This window comes from Prosopis cineraria, unplaced genomic scaffold (assembly GCF_029017545.1).
Source record: "Prosopis cineraria cultivar Desert tree isolate PC_DT_omini unplaced genomic scaffold, ASM2901754v1 PC1, whole genome shotgun sequence".
Classification (NCBI taxonomy): domain Eukaryota; kingdom Viridiplantae; phylum Streptophyta; class Magnoliopsida; order Fabales; family Fabaceae; genus Prosopis; species Prosopis cineraria.
The window spans coordinates 35,201,052-35,215,666 of NW_026555332.1; the positions used below are offsets into that span (position 1 = coordinate 35,201,052).

The 14,615-nt window shown below is 31.0% G+C and overlaps 1 long non-coding RNA gene across 2 annotated transcripts; it reads left to right on the plus strand.

The window, feature by feature from the left end:
* The first annotated feature begins 240 nt into the window (after positions 1-240).
* On the plus strand, positions 241-4,720 carry LOC129291756 (uncharacterized). 2 transcript variants are annotated; one of them, XR_008588759.1, is made up of 5 exons: positions 241-507; positions 589-738; positions 830-909; positions 1,640-1,710; positions 3,885-4,720. It is a non-coding gene; the product is annotated as an uncharacterized LOC129291756 (long non-coding RNA). The 2 variants fall into 2 exon arrangements; XR_008588758.1 differs by lacking the exons at positions 1,640-1,710; positions 3,885-4,720 and having other exon boundaries at positions 830-1,624.
* Positions 4,721-14,615: the final 9,895 nt, after the last annotated feature.

The following is a 14,615-nucleotide window of genomic DNA, read 5'->3' on the forward strand; positions in this document are numbered from 1 at the left end:
TATTAATTTTGGTACAAATATCATGAGTAAGAAAAAACGGTGATGTGTGCGCCCGTAAACTTCTGTCATATCTCCTTCAGTCTGAATCATCTTGGTCCAAGGAAAGAGATTTTTTATTTTGCTCCAGCTTTAATTGAAATTATTATAATGCCCTTTTAAAAAAATTTTAATTAATAAATAAATTAAAAAAAAATATCACAGCTGATTCTTCTGTCTGCTCCTCATCTCCATTTTCTCGACTATTCCAGAATGAGGAGGGAGAGAAATTTGCTCTCCATTCTTTGTACACCCTCCGCCTTCCTTTATGTTCTGTCGCCGGTGACTGTGAGTACCGGAGTCTTCCTCTTCATCCTCCTTTGCGACTGACGCCAGTGACCTCCTTACTTTCTTGAGCTGGCTCATGTCTGAACTGGGGAAGAGTAAGAGAAAATCTGTCGCCCTTTTCCTCCTCTTCATAGCTTGCCGCTGCCGTAGGTAAATACGGCAGCTCCGTCCATCACTCAAATCGTGAGTTCTTCTTGCCTTTATGCTGTTGATTTCCTCTTTTCTTTCCTTAGCTCACTGTTCTTCTCCCTCCTCTGTTGCTAGCAAGCTCTGGGTTCTTCAATGTTTTACTATGGAAGTTAGTTCGTTGTTGTAAGAGGTTCAGATTGAGGCTGTCTCTTCTCCTTGCACCACCGCCGTTCTTCTTTTGCCTTTGTCATTGGGTCTCTTATTCCTCATCTTGACTTGCTTCAAGTGCGTTTGACCCTCTCTGTTTCTTTTTTCCCTTGTATGTTCTGTTTGTGTGTGTGTTTAATGATGGAGATTGTGGTTTTTTTTGTCCTAGCCTTGCTGTTCTGCATGTTCGAATATGGAGAGAGAAGTTCAAGCAAGTTGACATATTAGTCTTTTGAGGACGATGAAGAAGTATGGACTTGAATTTTATTTGAGTTTAATTTGAATTTATATATGAATGAAATTAGGGAAAACTAGACTAATTCAAATATGGATATTAGAGAATTTTGAGAACAATTGTTGGGATGAATGGAAGAATTGAAGCTTGGTATTAGTTAAGATTGGACGTTTGTGAGATATTCAATGAAATGGCTGTTGGAAGGAGTTGGCCCATGATGATTAAACATGTGTAATAATTTAATTGTTGTTGTTTAGAAAATTTTTGGAAGGCACTTTTCTTTGATAGAAGTTGGAAGCTTGGTCATTTCAAATACTGATTTAGGACAACTTTTAGTAAGAATTGAAAAGAAAAAAAAAACACTTGGTCTTATGGGCTAAATATTGTTTAAAATAAAGGGTATTTGATAAAATGTTTGAAAAAAGGAATTTTGTATTTAAAGTGGAAAAATATATGTGATAATTATATTATTGTTGATTAAATAATCTTGAAAGACATTTGTTCTTTGCAATGATAGTTAAGGTAGAATTTAAAGGTTTTTGAGAGAGATATTTGAGTTGGTAATTCAAGAACCAAATTGCTATTTGGACATTCATTTGGGATATTTTAGGATGTTTGATGCCATACTAAGAAAGATAAAAGTGAAGGTTTTCTTTTTGTTATTTATCTAAGTTGCTTTGGATTAAATAGTTTGGACGGTAAAGCATGTTTGAGGAAGTGACAATGGTATTACTTGAATAATAGGAATTTAAGGACAAAGCATTGTTCCTAGAAGATTTGTTTGGAAGTAAGTTATACACTTGGGAGCTCTACAGGTAAGTGGATAGTGTCCCAACTAATATTTCATTAAAATTTCCTTTATTCAAATGTTACATTTTCATGCAAATTCTATTCACAACAACAATGTGATTATGAGATATTTTGTTGATTACATTACTTTATTTCGTGAAATTATTTTATCAGAATTGATCATTTTAGTCAATCAGTAAATACAAGTTTGAATTTTAATTGTGAGATTTCATTTTGAAAATTATTGAACTGTTACGGAAAAATGATTCATGTGAGTTCGACATTGAAAGGAAAATTTGATTGAATAGTGATCAATTTCTCGCATGTTTGAAAATGATTTTACAAAAGGGACTTTATACGAAATACTGGTTGCTAACGGCAGTTCCGTTAGCCCTTGGCGCGCTATGGTACACCTAGCTAGTAGGGTGCTGATAGGAGGTGCTAGCTCCGTGCAATGGCCAACGCACGCGGAACGAAAGGATGGTTATTCGTGAGCATAGTACTCACGTTTGTTTCGTGGCTTCAAGCCATGTTTGGTTAGCAATATTCTCGTGGACTGTGTGTCCACATTTGTTTCGTGGCTTCAGCCGTGTTTGGTTATTTACCCTCGTGGATTGTGTGTTCATGTTTATATTTGCGGCATCAGCCGCGTTCGGTTATTTACTCTCATAGACTGTGTGTCCACGTTTGTTTATTGTTCTGATAAGTCTCTAAAATTTTGAATTTGATTATTTGGTGGTTTTATATTTCATTGGTTTTTATTTAGTAAATTTTTACAAACATTTATTTCATTTATGTGCTTTCTTGAAATCAAGTGATAATAACATTTATTATAACAATACAATAGTTTAAGATTTTATTTAAAATTTTATAGAGCTAGTTTATTCTGAAGTTTGTTAAATTTTTATAGAAATTGTTGTCTATTTAAATTACATAATTATTTCAAACTTTTCTTTTATTCATGTTTAATTGTTTATTATTGGAACATTATTCATTGGAAAAAGTATTTTTGGTCTTAGATAATGTGAATGACTTTGGACTTCTAGTTGATCATTGAGGGTCATCTTTTGACTTGAAGTGAAGAAGTTAATGACCACCCTCTTTTTATTGTAAAGATTTAAATATGAAATTTTATTTTGTAAATTTTATTGTAGGAGCTCCACATAACTATAGTTAAAGCCCTTATATGTGTATTATGCTTGATTTGTTTGGTAGAAGGAGCATAGCTCCTTGTTGAATGCTATTTGTTACTAAAAGAAAATACTGTTATAGAAATCTTGAAGTCTTATTTTGAGAATGATCATGTTGAAATTTTAAAAATAAAATAAAATAAAATACAACCTTTTGTTCTTATTATTCATATTGAAAATAATTCAATTTGTTGTTAGATATATTTATGGTTCAAAAATTAGAATTTTTTAACTTAAGGCTTTCGGAATATGAGTTTTGTTCCTATATTCCGTGCCAGTCATGGTTTATTTTCAAGGTGTGACAATTACGAGAACTTTTAAAAGCATTTTTGTCAACCTTAAAAGTATATGATATGAATTCAAGAGATGGAGTAATTTAATTAATTGGTACTAGAAATATATATTAATACATATAAATTGTTTAAAATAATATTTTAATAGAATGAAAATTTGCTAATAAATTAATTAGAACATTATTTACTTATCTGACATGTTCCTAAATAGATATACTTTACTTCTAATTGACTCTTGCAATCATATTTGATCCTTAAATCCCTAGTACCCATGATTTTCTTTTTATATATATATATATATATATATATAATATAATATAATTTATCACCTAAAATTTTCAATCCAAAGGAAGAACGTGGAAAAGGAAAAATATCAACCCTAGTTCTTTTATATCAAATAAGTGCCTTCCATAACTTTTTAATTAACCACAATATAAACATCACATGATTATGACCTTTGAAATCAAGATTTTTTCTAACAGACATTTTACCGAACACTTTATATGCATTAATTTCTAAACTAGAATTCTAAATTCTTTCTCTCCAAAGCTCATCTTAATCAATTTTTCAACATTAACCAACCCAAACAAAATTAACTTAACCCATACTTATTATGATCATGCTTTCAATACATAAATTTCAGCTTAATTCAATTTTTCTTTTTTTCTTCTTCTTTTTTTTTTTTTTTGTTTGTTTGTTTTTTTTTTTTTAACACAGCCTGCACGGACAGCACGGCAGAAACTCAAGTGGAAATTTGCAACTTCAATCATATTACATCACACACTCACACGCACAGATTTATCAAGAAGAAGGAGAAGAGATCAGGATGCTCACTTTAGATGGACCAACAATGCACAAAAGCAAGGGGAGGAAGATGAAACTTCAGCTGAACAGGGGAGGAAGAAACCCTAGTATGGCTGCGATAAAGAAGGAAAGAAGAAGAGGAAGGCACCGGCAGCAACCTCTAACAGCGGCACTACGATTCTCCTTTGGTGACCTACCTCCTCACGCAGCCAATGGCATCAGCACAAAATAAGAAAACAGAACAGAGATAGAGAAGATGGCAGTGGGTCTAAGCATTTTCTGCAACCAAGAATTGAATCAACTTCCTCAACACCAAAATAGAAGGACCCACTGCACAACTCTGACAGAAGCAAAGAAAGAGCACCTCATGATGCGTATAAACAGCGGGCTGACGAATTGAGCGACAACCTGTGATGGTGAGGGATTAGCGATGCAAAGTAGGAGAAAAGGGAGAAGAAATCAACACACCTATCAACACAGATGAAAATGGAAGAATCCGGAGCCCCTAGAAATGCCAGCGTTGGGCAGAATGTGGAGAAGGAAGAAGATGGCACTGGCAGAGTGATTTTCAATTGAAACTTCTGGCTGGTTTGATGAAAAGATCAAGTGGAATGAAAAAAACTCATGCTAATATAATTTTAAAATAGCGCGTAATTTGGTAATTTTATAAGGATTGAAATAAAACAAAATTGCTCCTCTCGTTCCAGCAAGGTTCGAACTGAGACTTGGTAAATAAGTAGTTAGCTCAATTTCCACTAGACCAATATTCTACTTTATTATATCTAATCATAAAAATAATAAAATACACTTAAATTATATCACTACAAATTTAAATTTAACGTGCATTTTTTGGGTTATTACAAGAAAGAGCAAAAAGAACACTGGTAGATTATGTGAAATATCAGGAGAGTTTTGCGTAAAAGACATTAACTCAAAAACCAATTTGTATTGAAATGGAATGGGAGTATGGATAGAACAAACAGTACCGGTAGAAGGCTTGATATACCAGTTTTGATGCTCGTATAGAACATGAGGGATTAGTACAGGTAAAGACAAAGAATTTAGAGGAACAAGGATGAATTACCGATGTAGGCATTTATATTCCAGTGTTGTCTTCCTTTGAAACCAATCATTACACTGAGTCTTTTATACCCGTACAGAGTTCTAGTACCCATATGACTTTGAACAAATAAAGCTCGATACTCAGTGAAAGCCTTTTTCAAATAAATGGAATCAAGGAATATGTCGAGCTTAGTCTGATAAGGATTTTTTTGGTTAGTGTCAAATACATAAACCAAAGAGTTTTGCGAAATAAAGGCTTAGAAACTTTTAAGATTTCATGTTGATATTGCTAGAAAAGAGTTAATACTGGTAGAGCTTATAACTTAAAAAAAATTTGTCAAAGATGAACGATCATAGCTCATTTACACCTTAGTTACCAATTCCTTCTGCCTATTTAATCTTGTTAAACAAAATCTGCTCCAATATATTATCATCAAAACTAGGTCCAACAGTCTACCATCAAAATGTAACTACACTGCAAATATCGTCATTAAAAGTATATTTTTATTAAACCATAAATCTAATAATCATATCACTACTTGTTTTAAAACAGTCCACACTATTAAGAAAGTTGACTTTGCAATGTTATTACGAGAGCTTCTATCACTGATTCTATCTGTGATAGCAATATAAATTATTGTTGAAAGTACACAATCGGTGGCAACAAATATCACTGTGGAAATGAAAAATTGTCATGGTTGAAAATTGAAAATCAATATAACATCACAATTTTTAATTCTAGAATTTAAGTAATATTAAAATTGATTAATTAAGTAAATTAAAGTTTAAGGTAGCTAAATTTATATTGTTTGAGGTATAGATGCACCAAGGATTATGATTTAATGAGATAAAATATGAAATTGAGAAAAAATATTATAATCAAGGTAAATTGATTCTAATGATATTTTTGAAGCATCTAATTATTACTTTATAAAAAACACAAAGTTAAAGGTAGTAAATATGTATTAACATTTGTTTGAATTTAATAATATTTTATGGTAATTGGAAGTTATCCTAAGATTATTTACTCATATAATTTAAATGGATATGGACTATATTTTAAAACAAATTCTAGGAAGAATTACAAAAGAAGATTGGAGAATTTGTAAGATCAAAATACTATATTATAAGATAGAGGAAATTATTCAAAAGAAGAATGATTGAAGTGAAATAATAGAAAAGGAAAAAAAAAGATAAAAGGAAATAAAAAAAGATGTATGGTGGATTTATGAATAGTGGGTTTACATGGACACATATGAACGAAGGAAAAGGAAACAGAACAGTACCTTCATCTTCTTCATTCTGGTGCCGCGTGAACAGATAGAAAGGGGAAGAAAAATGAGCGCACGGCTTAGTGATCTGTTCGAAGAGGCTTCATCTAAGAATGATTTTAAGTATTATAAGACTATATAAGTTTCCTAAATATTTTTCTAGTTATTTTTTCTTTTTCTAGTTTCTGATTTTTTGATAAGAAAATTTTAAGGTTTGATATATTTAAATATTTGGGTGTTTTTATTGATTATTTAGATTTTAATAGAGCTAATGATGTAGGAATGAAAGTTTTTATGATTTAGATTTGGGCTAAGGTGCATTTTTACCCTTGAAATTTTTCTTGAGAAGCAGTTTTACCCTATACTGATAAGTAGGGTAATTTTACTCTTGAATTATTTTTTCGAGAAGTGTATGCGTCTTATAGAAGGATTTTTTTGCCCCTCTAAAAAATAGTTCATGAGTAAAATTGCTCTTTGAAAAAAAATTCAATAATAAAAATATATCTTAACCCTTTAAATTTTACCCAGTTAGTTGATTTGAGGAATTAAAGTGAAGGTTTAGTTAGAAAATTAGTGATTTATAATTTTGATAGTGATATATTTTGAATTTAATGGTTTATTTTGGATTAATGAAGGTTATGTTGATGTGAAAATGGATTGGTTTTGAGGTTTATTATTGAATGTGAATATTCGTGATTTTTGTAGATATTGTAAATGTTGGAATTTTGAGATTTAGGATGGCTTGAGGAAATTATTTTTGTTTAATGGCTCTAATGAGTGAAATAAGGTTATTGAACTATAAGAATGTAATTAGGATGGAGAAATTTATTTGTGGCAGTGAATTGAAATTTTTAAGGAAAATAAATTTTGTAGAAAATTGGGGTTTCCTTGTGATGATTAGGAGTTAATTTGGATTAAGAAAATGTTTGTAAGTTATTGGAATGATGATTTGTGGTTTGAGGCAATCCCTAGATTTTTGGTAATTATTAAATGTGAAATTAAGCTTCCAAGAGGTTAATTATGTTAATGGGAGATTAAATGAGTATATTAGAAGTGAATTAACAATAGATATGATTAAGTTTAAGATTTAAAGTGTATGAAAGAGTGTTAGATTAATGAGATTAATTATCCTAACCATAGGATTAGTGTTGAATCACAGGTATTAATTATGTTTGGCATTATTACGTATGTAAATTGTAATATTAGTGATCATTATGGTGAAGAGCTCTGTATACAGGGAAATTCAATTGCTAAGAGCAAAGGTAACTTTTACTATTATGTTGTGGTGTGTATTGTGTGATTAGTTGTGTGTATTTTTTTAAATTAAGTGTTGTTTGAAAAATATATGTTTTAGAAATGTATAATTACTATTTGAAAATAAATTGCTTGTAGGATGAAAAATATATATATATATATATATATACATATAATGACGTTTAGTATACAATTTTCATGTTTGGAAGAATGTATCATCATCCAGAATTCATATTTGTTTGGAAATCATATATGCATGAATTGCTATGTTATAGGAGGTCATTTGGGAGACTTATTGTTCAGAAATAAATATACCATGTGGTGTGCCCTCATCTGATCCCTAAGTGGCACTTTGTTACTTGAACTAGCTTACTTTTGATCAGGTGAGTTAGGCATATATAGGGCATGGACTTGGGTCTCGAAAAAAGAAGATAAGGTGGTAGTTTTGCATATTTTGGTATTATTATGTTCAGAATTGTTTGGAGTTTGTTCGGATAAAATTGTTCTACATATCCCACTCAATTGTCACATGATTAGTTGCATGGCATCCATTAGGATATAATAGTTTTGGTTACTAGGATCTTTATATGTCATTCCTTATGATTAATATTTTTATAGGGACGAGTCCAATTAGAGAAGCACTTGAGGCTTAGATTTGATGTAGGAACACCATTCTATCTTTGTTATACCTCTATTTGTTAGCTGATGTATATTTGCCACCTTAAGGTTCATCATGTTTAATTAGAGCAAGTAGACTTTTGATTTTGGTGAGATTCATTTAAACTGTAACCATAGGATTGGTGTATGGCCTCATTCGGTTTGACTTAAAGTATTTAAATTATGCTTTGAAGATGAGATGTCATTTCATTAAATATTTTTATATAATTGTTTATATTGTACAACACATTGCTTGGAATGAATGTCATGTGGCCAAGTTGTTGACCCCAATTTTTGGCTTTGGTTTGTATTGTGGTGTTAAAACTTTGGAAAATAATGTTTGCACCCTAACTGGATTTTGTAAGCTAAGGCTTATAGTTGATAGTACCGTGTAACAAATCAAAGCCAATATCTATTTATATTAAATGCCTTGGGTGGACACTTAAAGAACTATGTTTGAATAATTGTTAAGAAAGAGATATAGTGTTTCGGATGAAATTTTGTCCCTAGGAACTCTAATTTTAGATTAATTATATTTTACGATAATAACTGGATTTTAAACTTTGTTTGGAAATGGGATCCCATTAGGTGGACTTTTTTGTTTTAGTAAATAAAATTTATCATTTTAGGCTTTGTTTACTAAATTAAAGCTTTTCTATCATGATAGGATCCTTCCTATCATATTAGTCGATTTCAAAATGGTTTTATTTATTTAAGGAAAAAAATGTTCTACCATGGTAATGTTTGTTTAAACAGGTTTGATTCTTTTCTACCAAATACCATTGTAGTGTTTTCAAAAATAGTTTGTTTTTGTTTTCCTACCATGGTAGACTTCTTTCTACCATGGTAAGCTTTTTAAATGATAAATTTTGTTTTTAATTACCATGGTAGAGTTTAAATAATGGTTTGAAAAAGTAAAGTGTTACATTTTGGTATTAGAGGCTTCTGTTTTGAGGCTCTATGTATTGTTGATACTAGTTAATTATTTGGTAATTGTGCATTGCATACAGCTCAATTGACAATATACATTATTAGTTAAGGTAATTTCTCATTGTATGGCCATTGTGATAATATTTAGGCTAACTTATTTGGGTGTATCTTGCACCCTTTATAGGGAGAAAGGATGATGATTTGTTATCTTTTTACTGTCTTTCCACCTTATTATTAAGGTGTGAAACCAAGACACTCAGCATGTAATTATAATTATTGTGTCATGGATCCATGAAATCTTTGGACTAGTGTAGGAGACAATGTTAAACTTTGGTGAGAAAATATGAATTTTAAAGGAAAAAATAGATATGATGAAAGGTCACAGAAACAATAATGAATAAGAATTGTGATAAAATATCAAACAGTTATACAATTTTTCTTTTCATTATGGGAAAGATTTAAAAATTTTATTGTGTCTAAGTAAATGAAATGTTTGAAAATAAAGATTTTGAAGGCTTTCAATTTGTGAAAATTAAGATTAGGCAGAACTTGACTTGAAAATGATTTCAAAGTAAGTGCAGATTGAAGCCACGAGAAAATTTAAAGATTATACATGTTGTGATAAATTTTAGCTTGTTATAAATTATATTTGGAGAGTGGCTTTGGTAACAAGGGAATCAAAAAAATGAGAAGTTATAGGAGAATTGTAAGATTAAATGCGACAACAATGTTGCATAATCAACATGGTGAATTGGTCCCACAAGCAATGATTACACTAGAAATAATTGTTATGTGAATAGTGGAACTTTGGAGAAAAAGAGATTGAACGGTGGATTAAATAGGTGGATAGAGAAGAATAATTTGAGGAGATAGAGGTTAACTATTAGAAGTATTGACATAGGAAAGGAAATTTCTTAGTAGAATCTGACATACATACTACTAAATTATCTTGAAGATAGGTGCTTTGTCTTAAGGATAAGAACATGATTGAGGTAATGAAGACCTTTCGTAATGATTGAGTCAAGATTATTATAGAATGACAAGGTTTAAATTAATGGAGAACTCTTCACATGAAGTTAAAAAAAATCTATATAAAAATGAATATTTGTATTTAAGTCTGAATATGGATACCTTTTGAAGATTTCCTTTAAGTTAGAGTTTGCATGAAACAATTTTCACAAGACATTATTTTGTGGCAACATGATTTCTTTTATATTTCAAGGCTTTATGCCAAAAGAACTTTTGAAGAGTGTCTACTTAAAAAGCTTAGCTTTTTAAACAATTTATGAAAATTAGACATTTTCTCATAAATATTGGAAACAAAGCATTTGCCAAACCTTGCATTTTCAATTGAAAACTTTTATCTACCCTTTTGAGGTCTCGTTTTTTACAAGAAATGATTTAAGCAAGTACAAAATAATGAAACATATTTTTGCAAAATAATGAGCCTATTTGTGGGATAAAGTTTTAATTACAAAAGCTTGTGAATTTTATACTTACTTCAGTAGTTTTATGAAGATGCAAACACAAAATATATTGAGAAATTTTTATATTAATGTATTGTATAAGATTAAAAATTTTGATTTGGCACTTAATCAACTCATGTTGGCATTTTGTTAACGTGAGATTATTACAAAGGATGTGAACTGATAAGGGTAAATTGGAACTTAGTCATTAGTTTTCATATGAGCTAAGAAATATATATGCATATATGCAGACAATTTTTGTGGTTGACAAAAAAAAAATCTAAGAGAAGCGGATCATTATTTTGTCTCTGTGTTGGTGCAGATGAATGTGTTATGGGAACCATAATGATTATAGAGTTAATAGATTTGAAGTTTGGATTAATGTTCAATTTTGCTCCTATACTTATTTTTTAGGAGTATTGAATATCTTATATTCTTATGTGAGCCAATTTTACCTTTGAACTATTTTTTTGAAATCCAAAAACACCCTTTTATTAGGAGGCCATTAAATTTTCTATTTTTTACTGATGTGGCACATGAGTGGAGTTGTGCATAATGACATGTATAGACTTTCACCATGTTCTTTAGTGCTAGTTTACTTTTGAACCCTTTTTCTAGGAGCGTTGGGCACCTTTAAGTATTTTTCTAAGAGTGTTAGGCATCATAAAATCTTGTTAAAATAAAATTTAAAAAATATTGTTAAAATATTAAATATTTTAATATTGAATAATTTAAATATTACTATTTGAAATATTACACCACCCAATTTAGTATTTTAATATTTTATGTTATGTCATTTTGTATTAAAAATGAGGGAAATAAACCTTTAAATTAACGAAGAAATTTTTTCTTCTCATCTCTCTATTTTTCTCTTGTTAAGTAACTTTTTTGTACCATATTAATAGAATAAGTGATATTTTTCAAATAAATATTTTTGTTCACATATTGTTGATCCTGATTTGTCATGTTTTTTATTTTACTCCTAACACTGCAATGTACAGAGAGTATTAAATTTGAATAGTAAAATATTTTAGAGGAAGATCACTAGTTGACCAAAAAATTATAGAAAAAGACCAAAACATTTAAGGAACTTAACTAATATTAAAAATATAAGTAATTTCTAACATAGGCAAAAGGCATAACGATTTGGGTACTATCTTAGAAAGAAGATTGAAGATTGATATATAAAAAATAAGAAGTCATATATAAATTTATAAAATGCTAATTTGAGTTGTTAATATTAAAAGATAATTTATAAATTTTGAATGAATATTTATAAATAATAATATTTAAATTATTAAATATGAAAATATTTAATATTTTGGTAAAATTTATTAAATTTTATTTTAAGGGTTAAGGTATAAAAATCCCCTCGATGTTTACTTCCAGGTATGCCCTATATCCTAAACTATTTTTTTAGCATAATTTCACCCTAACGTATTTTTTTAAGGTATAATGTCACCTTCCCATTAAGTGTTGACTGCTTTGATTGTCATCTTTTAGATTTTGTCCTTGTTCTTCCATGTGTACTACCAGTTCATTGTCCACATAGGTGTGTTCAAATTTTAACCATATTCTATCTAAAAGTTGAGCCTCGTTTGAAACACCTAGGTATTTGAACCAAAGTTGAGACCAGAGATTAAGTTAGGGCTAGGGTTCGAGCAGACAAAGTAGTGCACATGTGATCGTGGAATCTTGTGAGGAATCTTGCCAGCTTCGAAGACAATGACAATGACCAGGTTTCATGCGAAGGTTATAGGTGCATACTTTGTGACAAACACTCTTTACTTTACTATCACAGTAAATTGGCATTGAATTCCTTGTTTCTTTTTCTATTTGGGGTAGTTTTCAAATGGCTTCTAGTAAGTCTGATAATGAAGTTGAGGTCAGCAAGGGTAGTAATAAAGGGCTATCTGGGGTTAATAGGGACAAAGTAGTTGATTAGAGTATGGTAGAGGATTTATTTGCTAAGTTTGAGTATAGGAAAAAGGATAGGGAAGAGACTTATGACTGATTATGTGGTGGGTACCTATCCATTATTGAAGAAATTAAAAATTATCATCCTAAGGTTGAGCAAGAACAATGTAAAGAGGATAAGGTTGGTTATTTAATGAATAGGGCCAGTGACAAATGCCTTTTTTCAAATATTGATATTGAGATAATAGAAGAAGATAATGTTAAGGTTAACAAAAGTAAAGATGAGGCTATTGTAGGCAAAGTAGATTGTGAAGTCAAGGGTGATAAAAAAGAAAATAGTATAGAATTAAGTGAGGAATGTGAGAAACTAAGTGAGGTAAAACATGAAGTTTAAGATAGTATAGAATTAAGTTAGCAATATGAGGAGTTAAGTGAGGAAGAACATGAAGTTGATGATAGTATAAAAGAGACCGAGAGTGGTAGTGGAGATTCTGAGGACAATCACTATGAGGGGGATGGGTGTGAAGGAAACAATGAAGAAGACTCTAAGAATTATGAAGTGGAAGATTTTAGGGATATTGGGTTAGGCTTTAAAGATGATAGTGGGCCCGTTAAGGAGAGAAGGAGGCCTGAAGAGAATAATGGTAGGCCTCTTTATGTTGAGCACAACTTTTGCCAACAAAGAGGAGATATTAAGGGCTATTGACAAGTATGCAATCACTATTGGAATATGGCTAAGTTTATAAAAAAGTGAGCCATGGAAGGTAAAGGTTGTATGTATGGGAGGGTGCCCTTTTATGCTATATGCCTCAAAGGATGGGTCTAACCCAGGGTTTAAAGTGAAGGTTCTTTATTATAAGTATTGGTACCATAGGGTTTACAACAATAGGAGGGCTACAACAAAGCAGTTGGCTAGCTATTTCAGGATAAAGGTGTAGGAGAGGTCTTAGTATAAGACAAAAGATATGAAGAAGGATATACAAGATGAGTTGAAAGTCATTGTTAGCCTAGCTAAGTGCAAGAGGGCAAAGAAGATAATTATGGAGAAGATGGAAGGTAATTATAAGGATGAATTTGCAATGCCTGAAGCATATTGTGCAGAGTTGAAAGAGTCAAATCCTGGTACTAATGTGTGTGTTTAGCTTAGCAGAGATGCTCTTAAGTAAGGAAGAAGGGTGTTTGACAAGATGTATTTGTGCTTTAATGCAGCCAAGGTAACTTTCTCACTATAGTTAATGTTTCTAAAATGACTATACACACTTGCTTACCCTTAGTCTGGCTTTTATTCTTGGCAAAGTGATTGGAAATTAGGGTGTAAACCCTTCATTGGATTGGATAGAACATTCTTGAAAGGTCGCGCGAAAAGGATGTCGCTAATAGCCATTGGGATAGATGCAAATGACTTAATCTTTCCCATTACCTTTGGCTTGGTTTGGAAAGAGAACATAGTCAATTGGATGTGGTTCATTCAATGCTTGCAAACTTCATTAGAGTTTGGAGATGGAAGTAAAATAACTCTAATGTTAGACATACAGAAGGTATATTTACTTATGCATTGTTTTCATGAAGATATATTTTAAAAGTCTAATACTTTGCATTTTTTCATATAGGGGTTGACCTCAACAGTGCAGATAGTGCTTCCACAAGTTAAGCACAAACTTTGTGCAAGGCATGTTTATGTAAATTGGAGCAAAAGGTGGAGAGGGCCAGTATTGAAGAAAGTTTTATGCTTGTGCATGGAGTAATTTTGAGGAGTAATTCAAAGGCAACCTTAAAAGTTTGGGAAAAGAAACAGCAGAAGGTATGGTTACATATCCCCCTCAAACTTAGGTAAGGGCCTACTTTACCAATAGATGCCAGTCTTGAAGTATAGATAATAATATTAGTGAGTCTCGAATGCTTGGATAGACGAATATACTTATCCACTAGTCATTAGGATGGTTGATGAAATTAGGGTCAAAATGATGCATAAGTGAGCTAAGTTTGAAAAGAATGTGGAGAGGTGGCTTGGGAATTTCAATCTAAAATGTTTTGAGCTCTTTAAGAGTAATCGAGACCTAGTAATGCATTATAGGATTTTTTTTTTA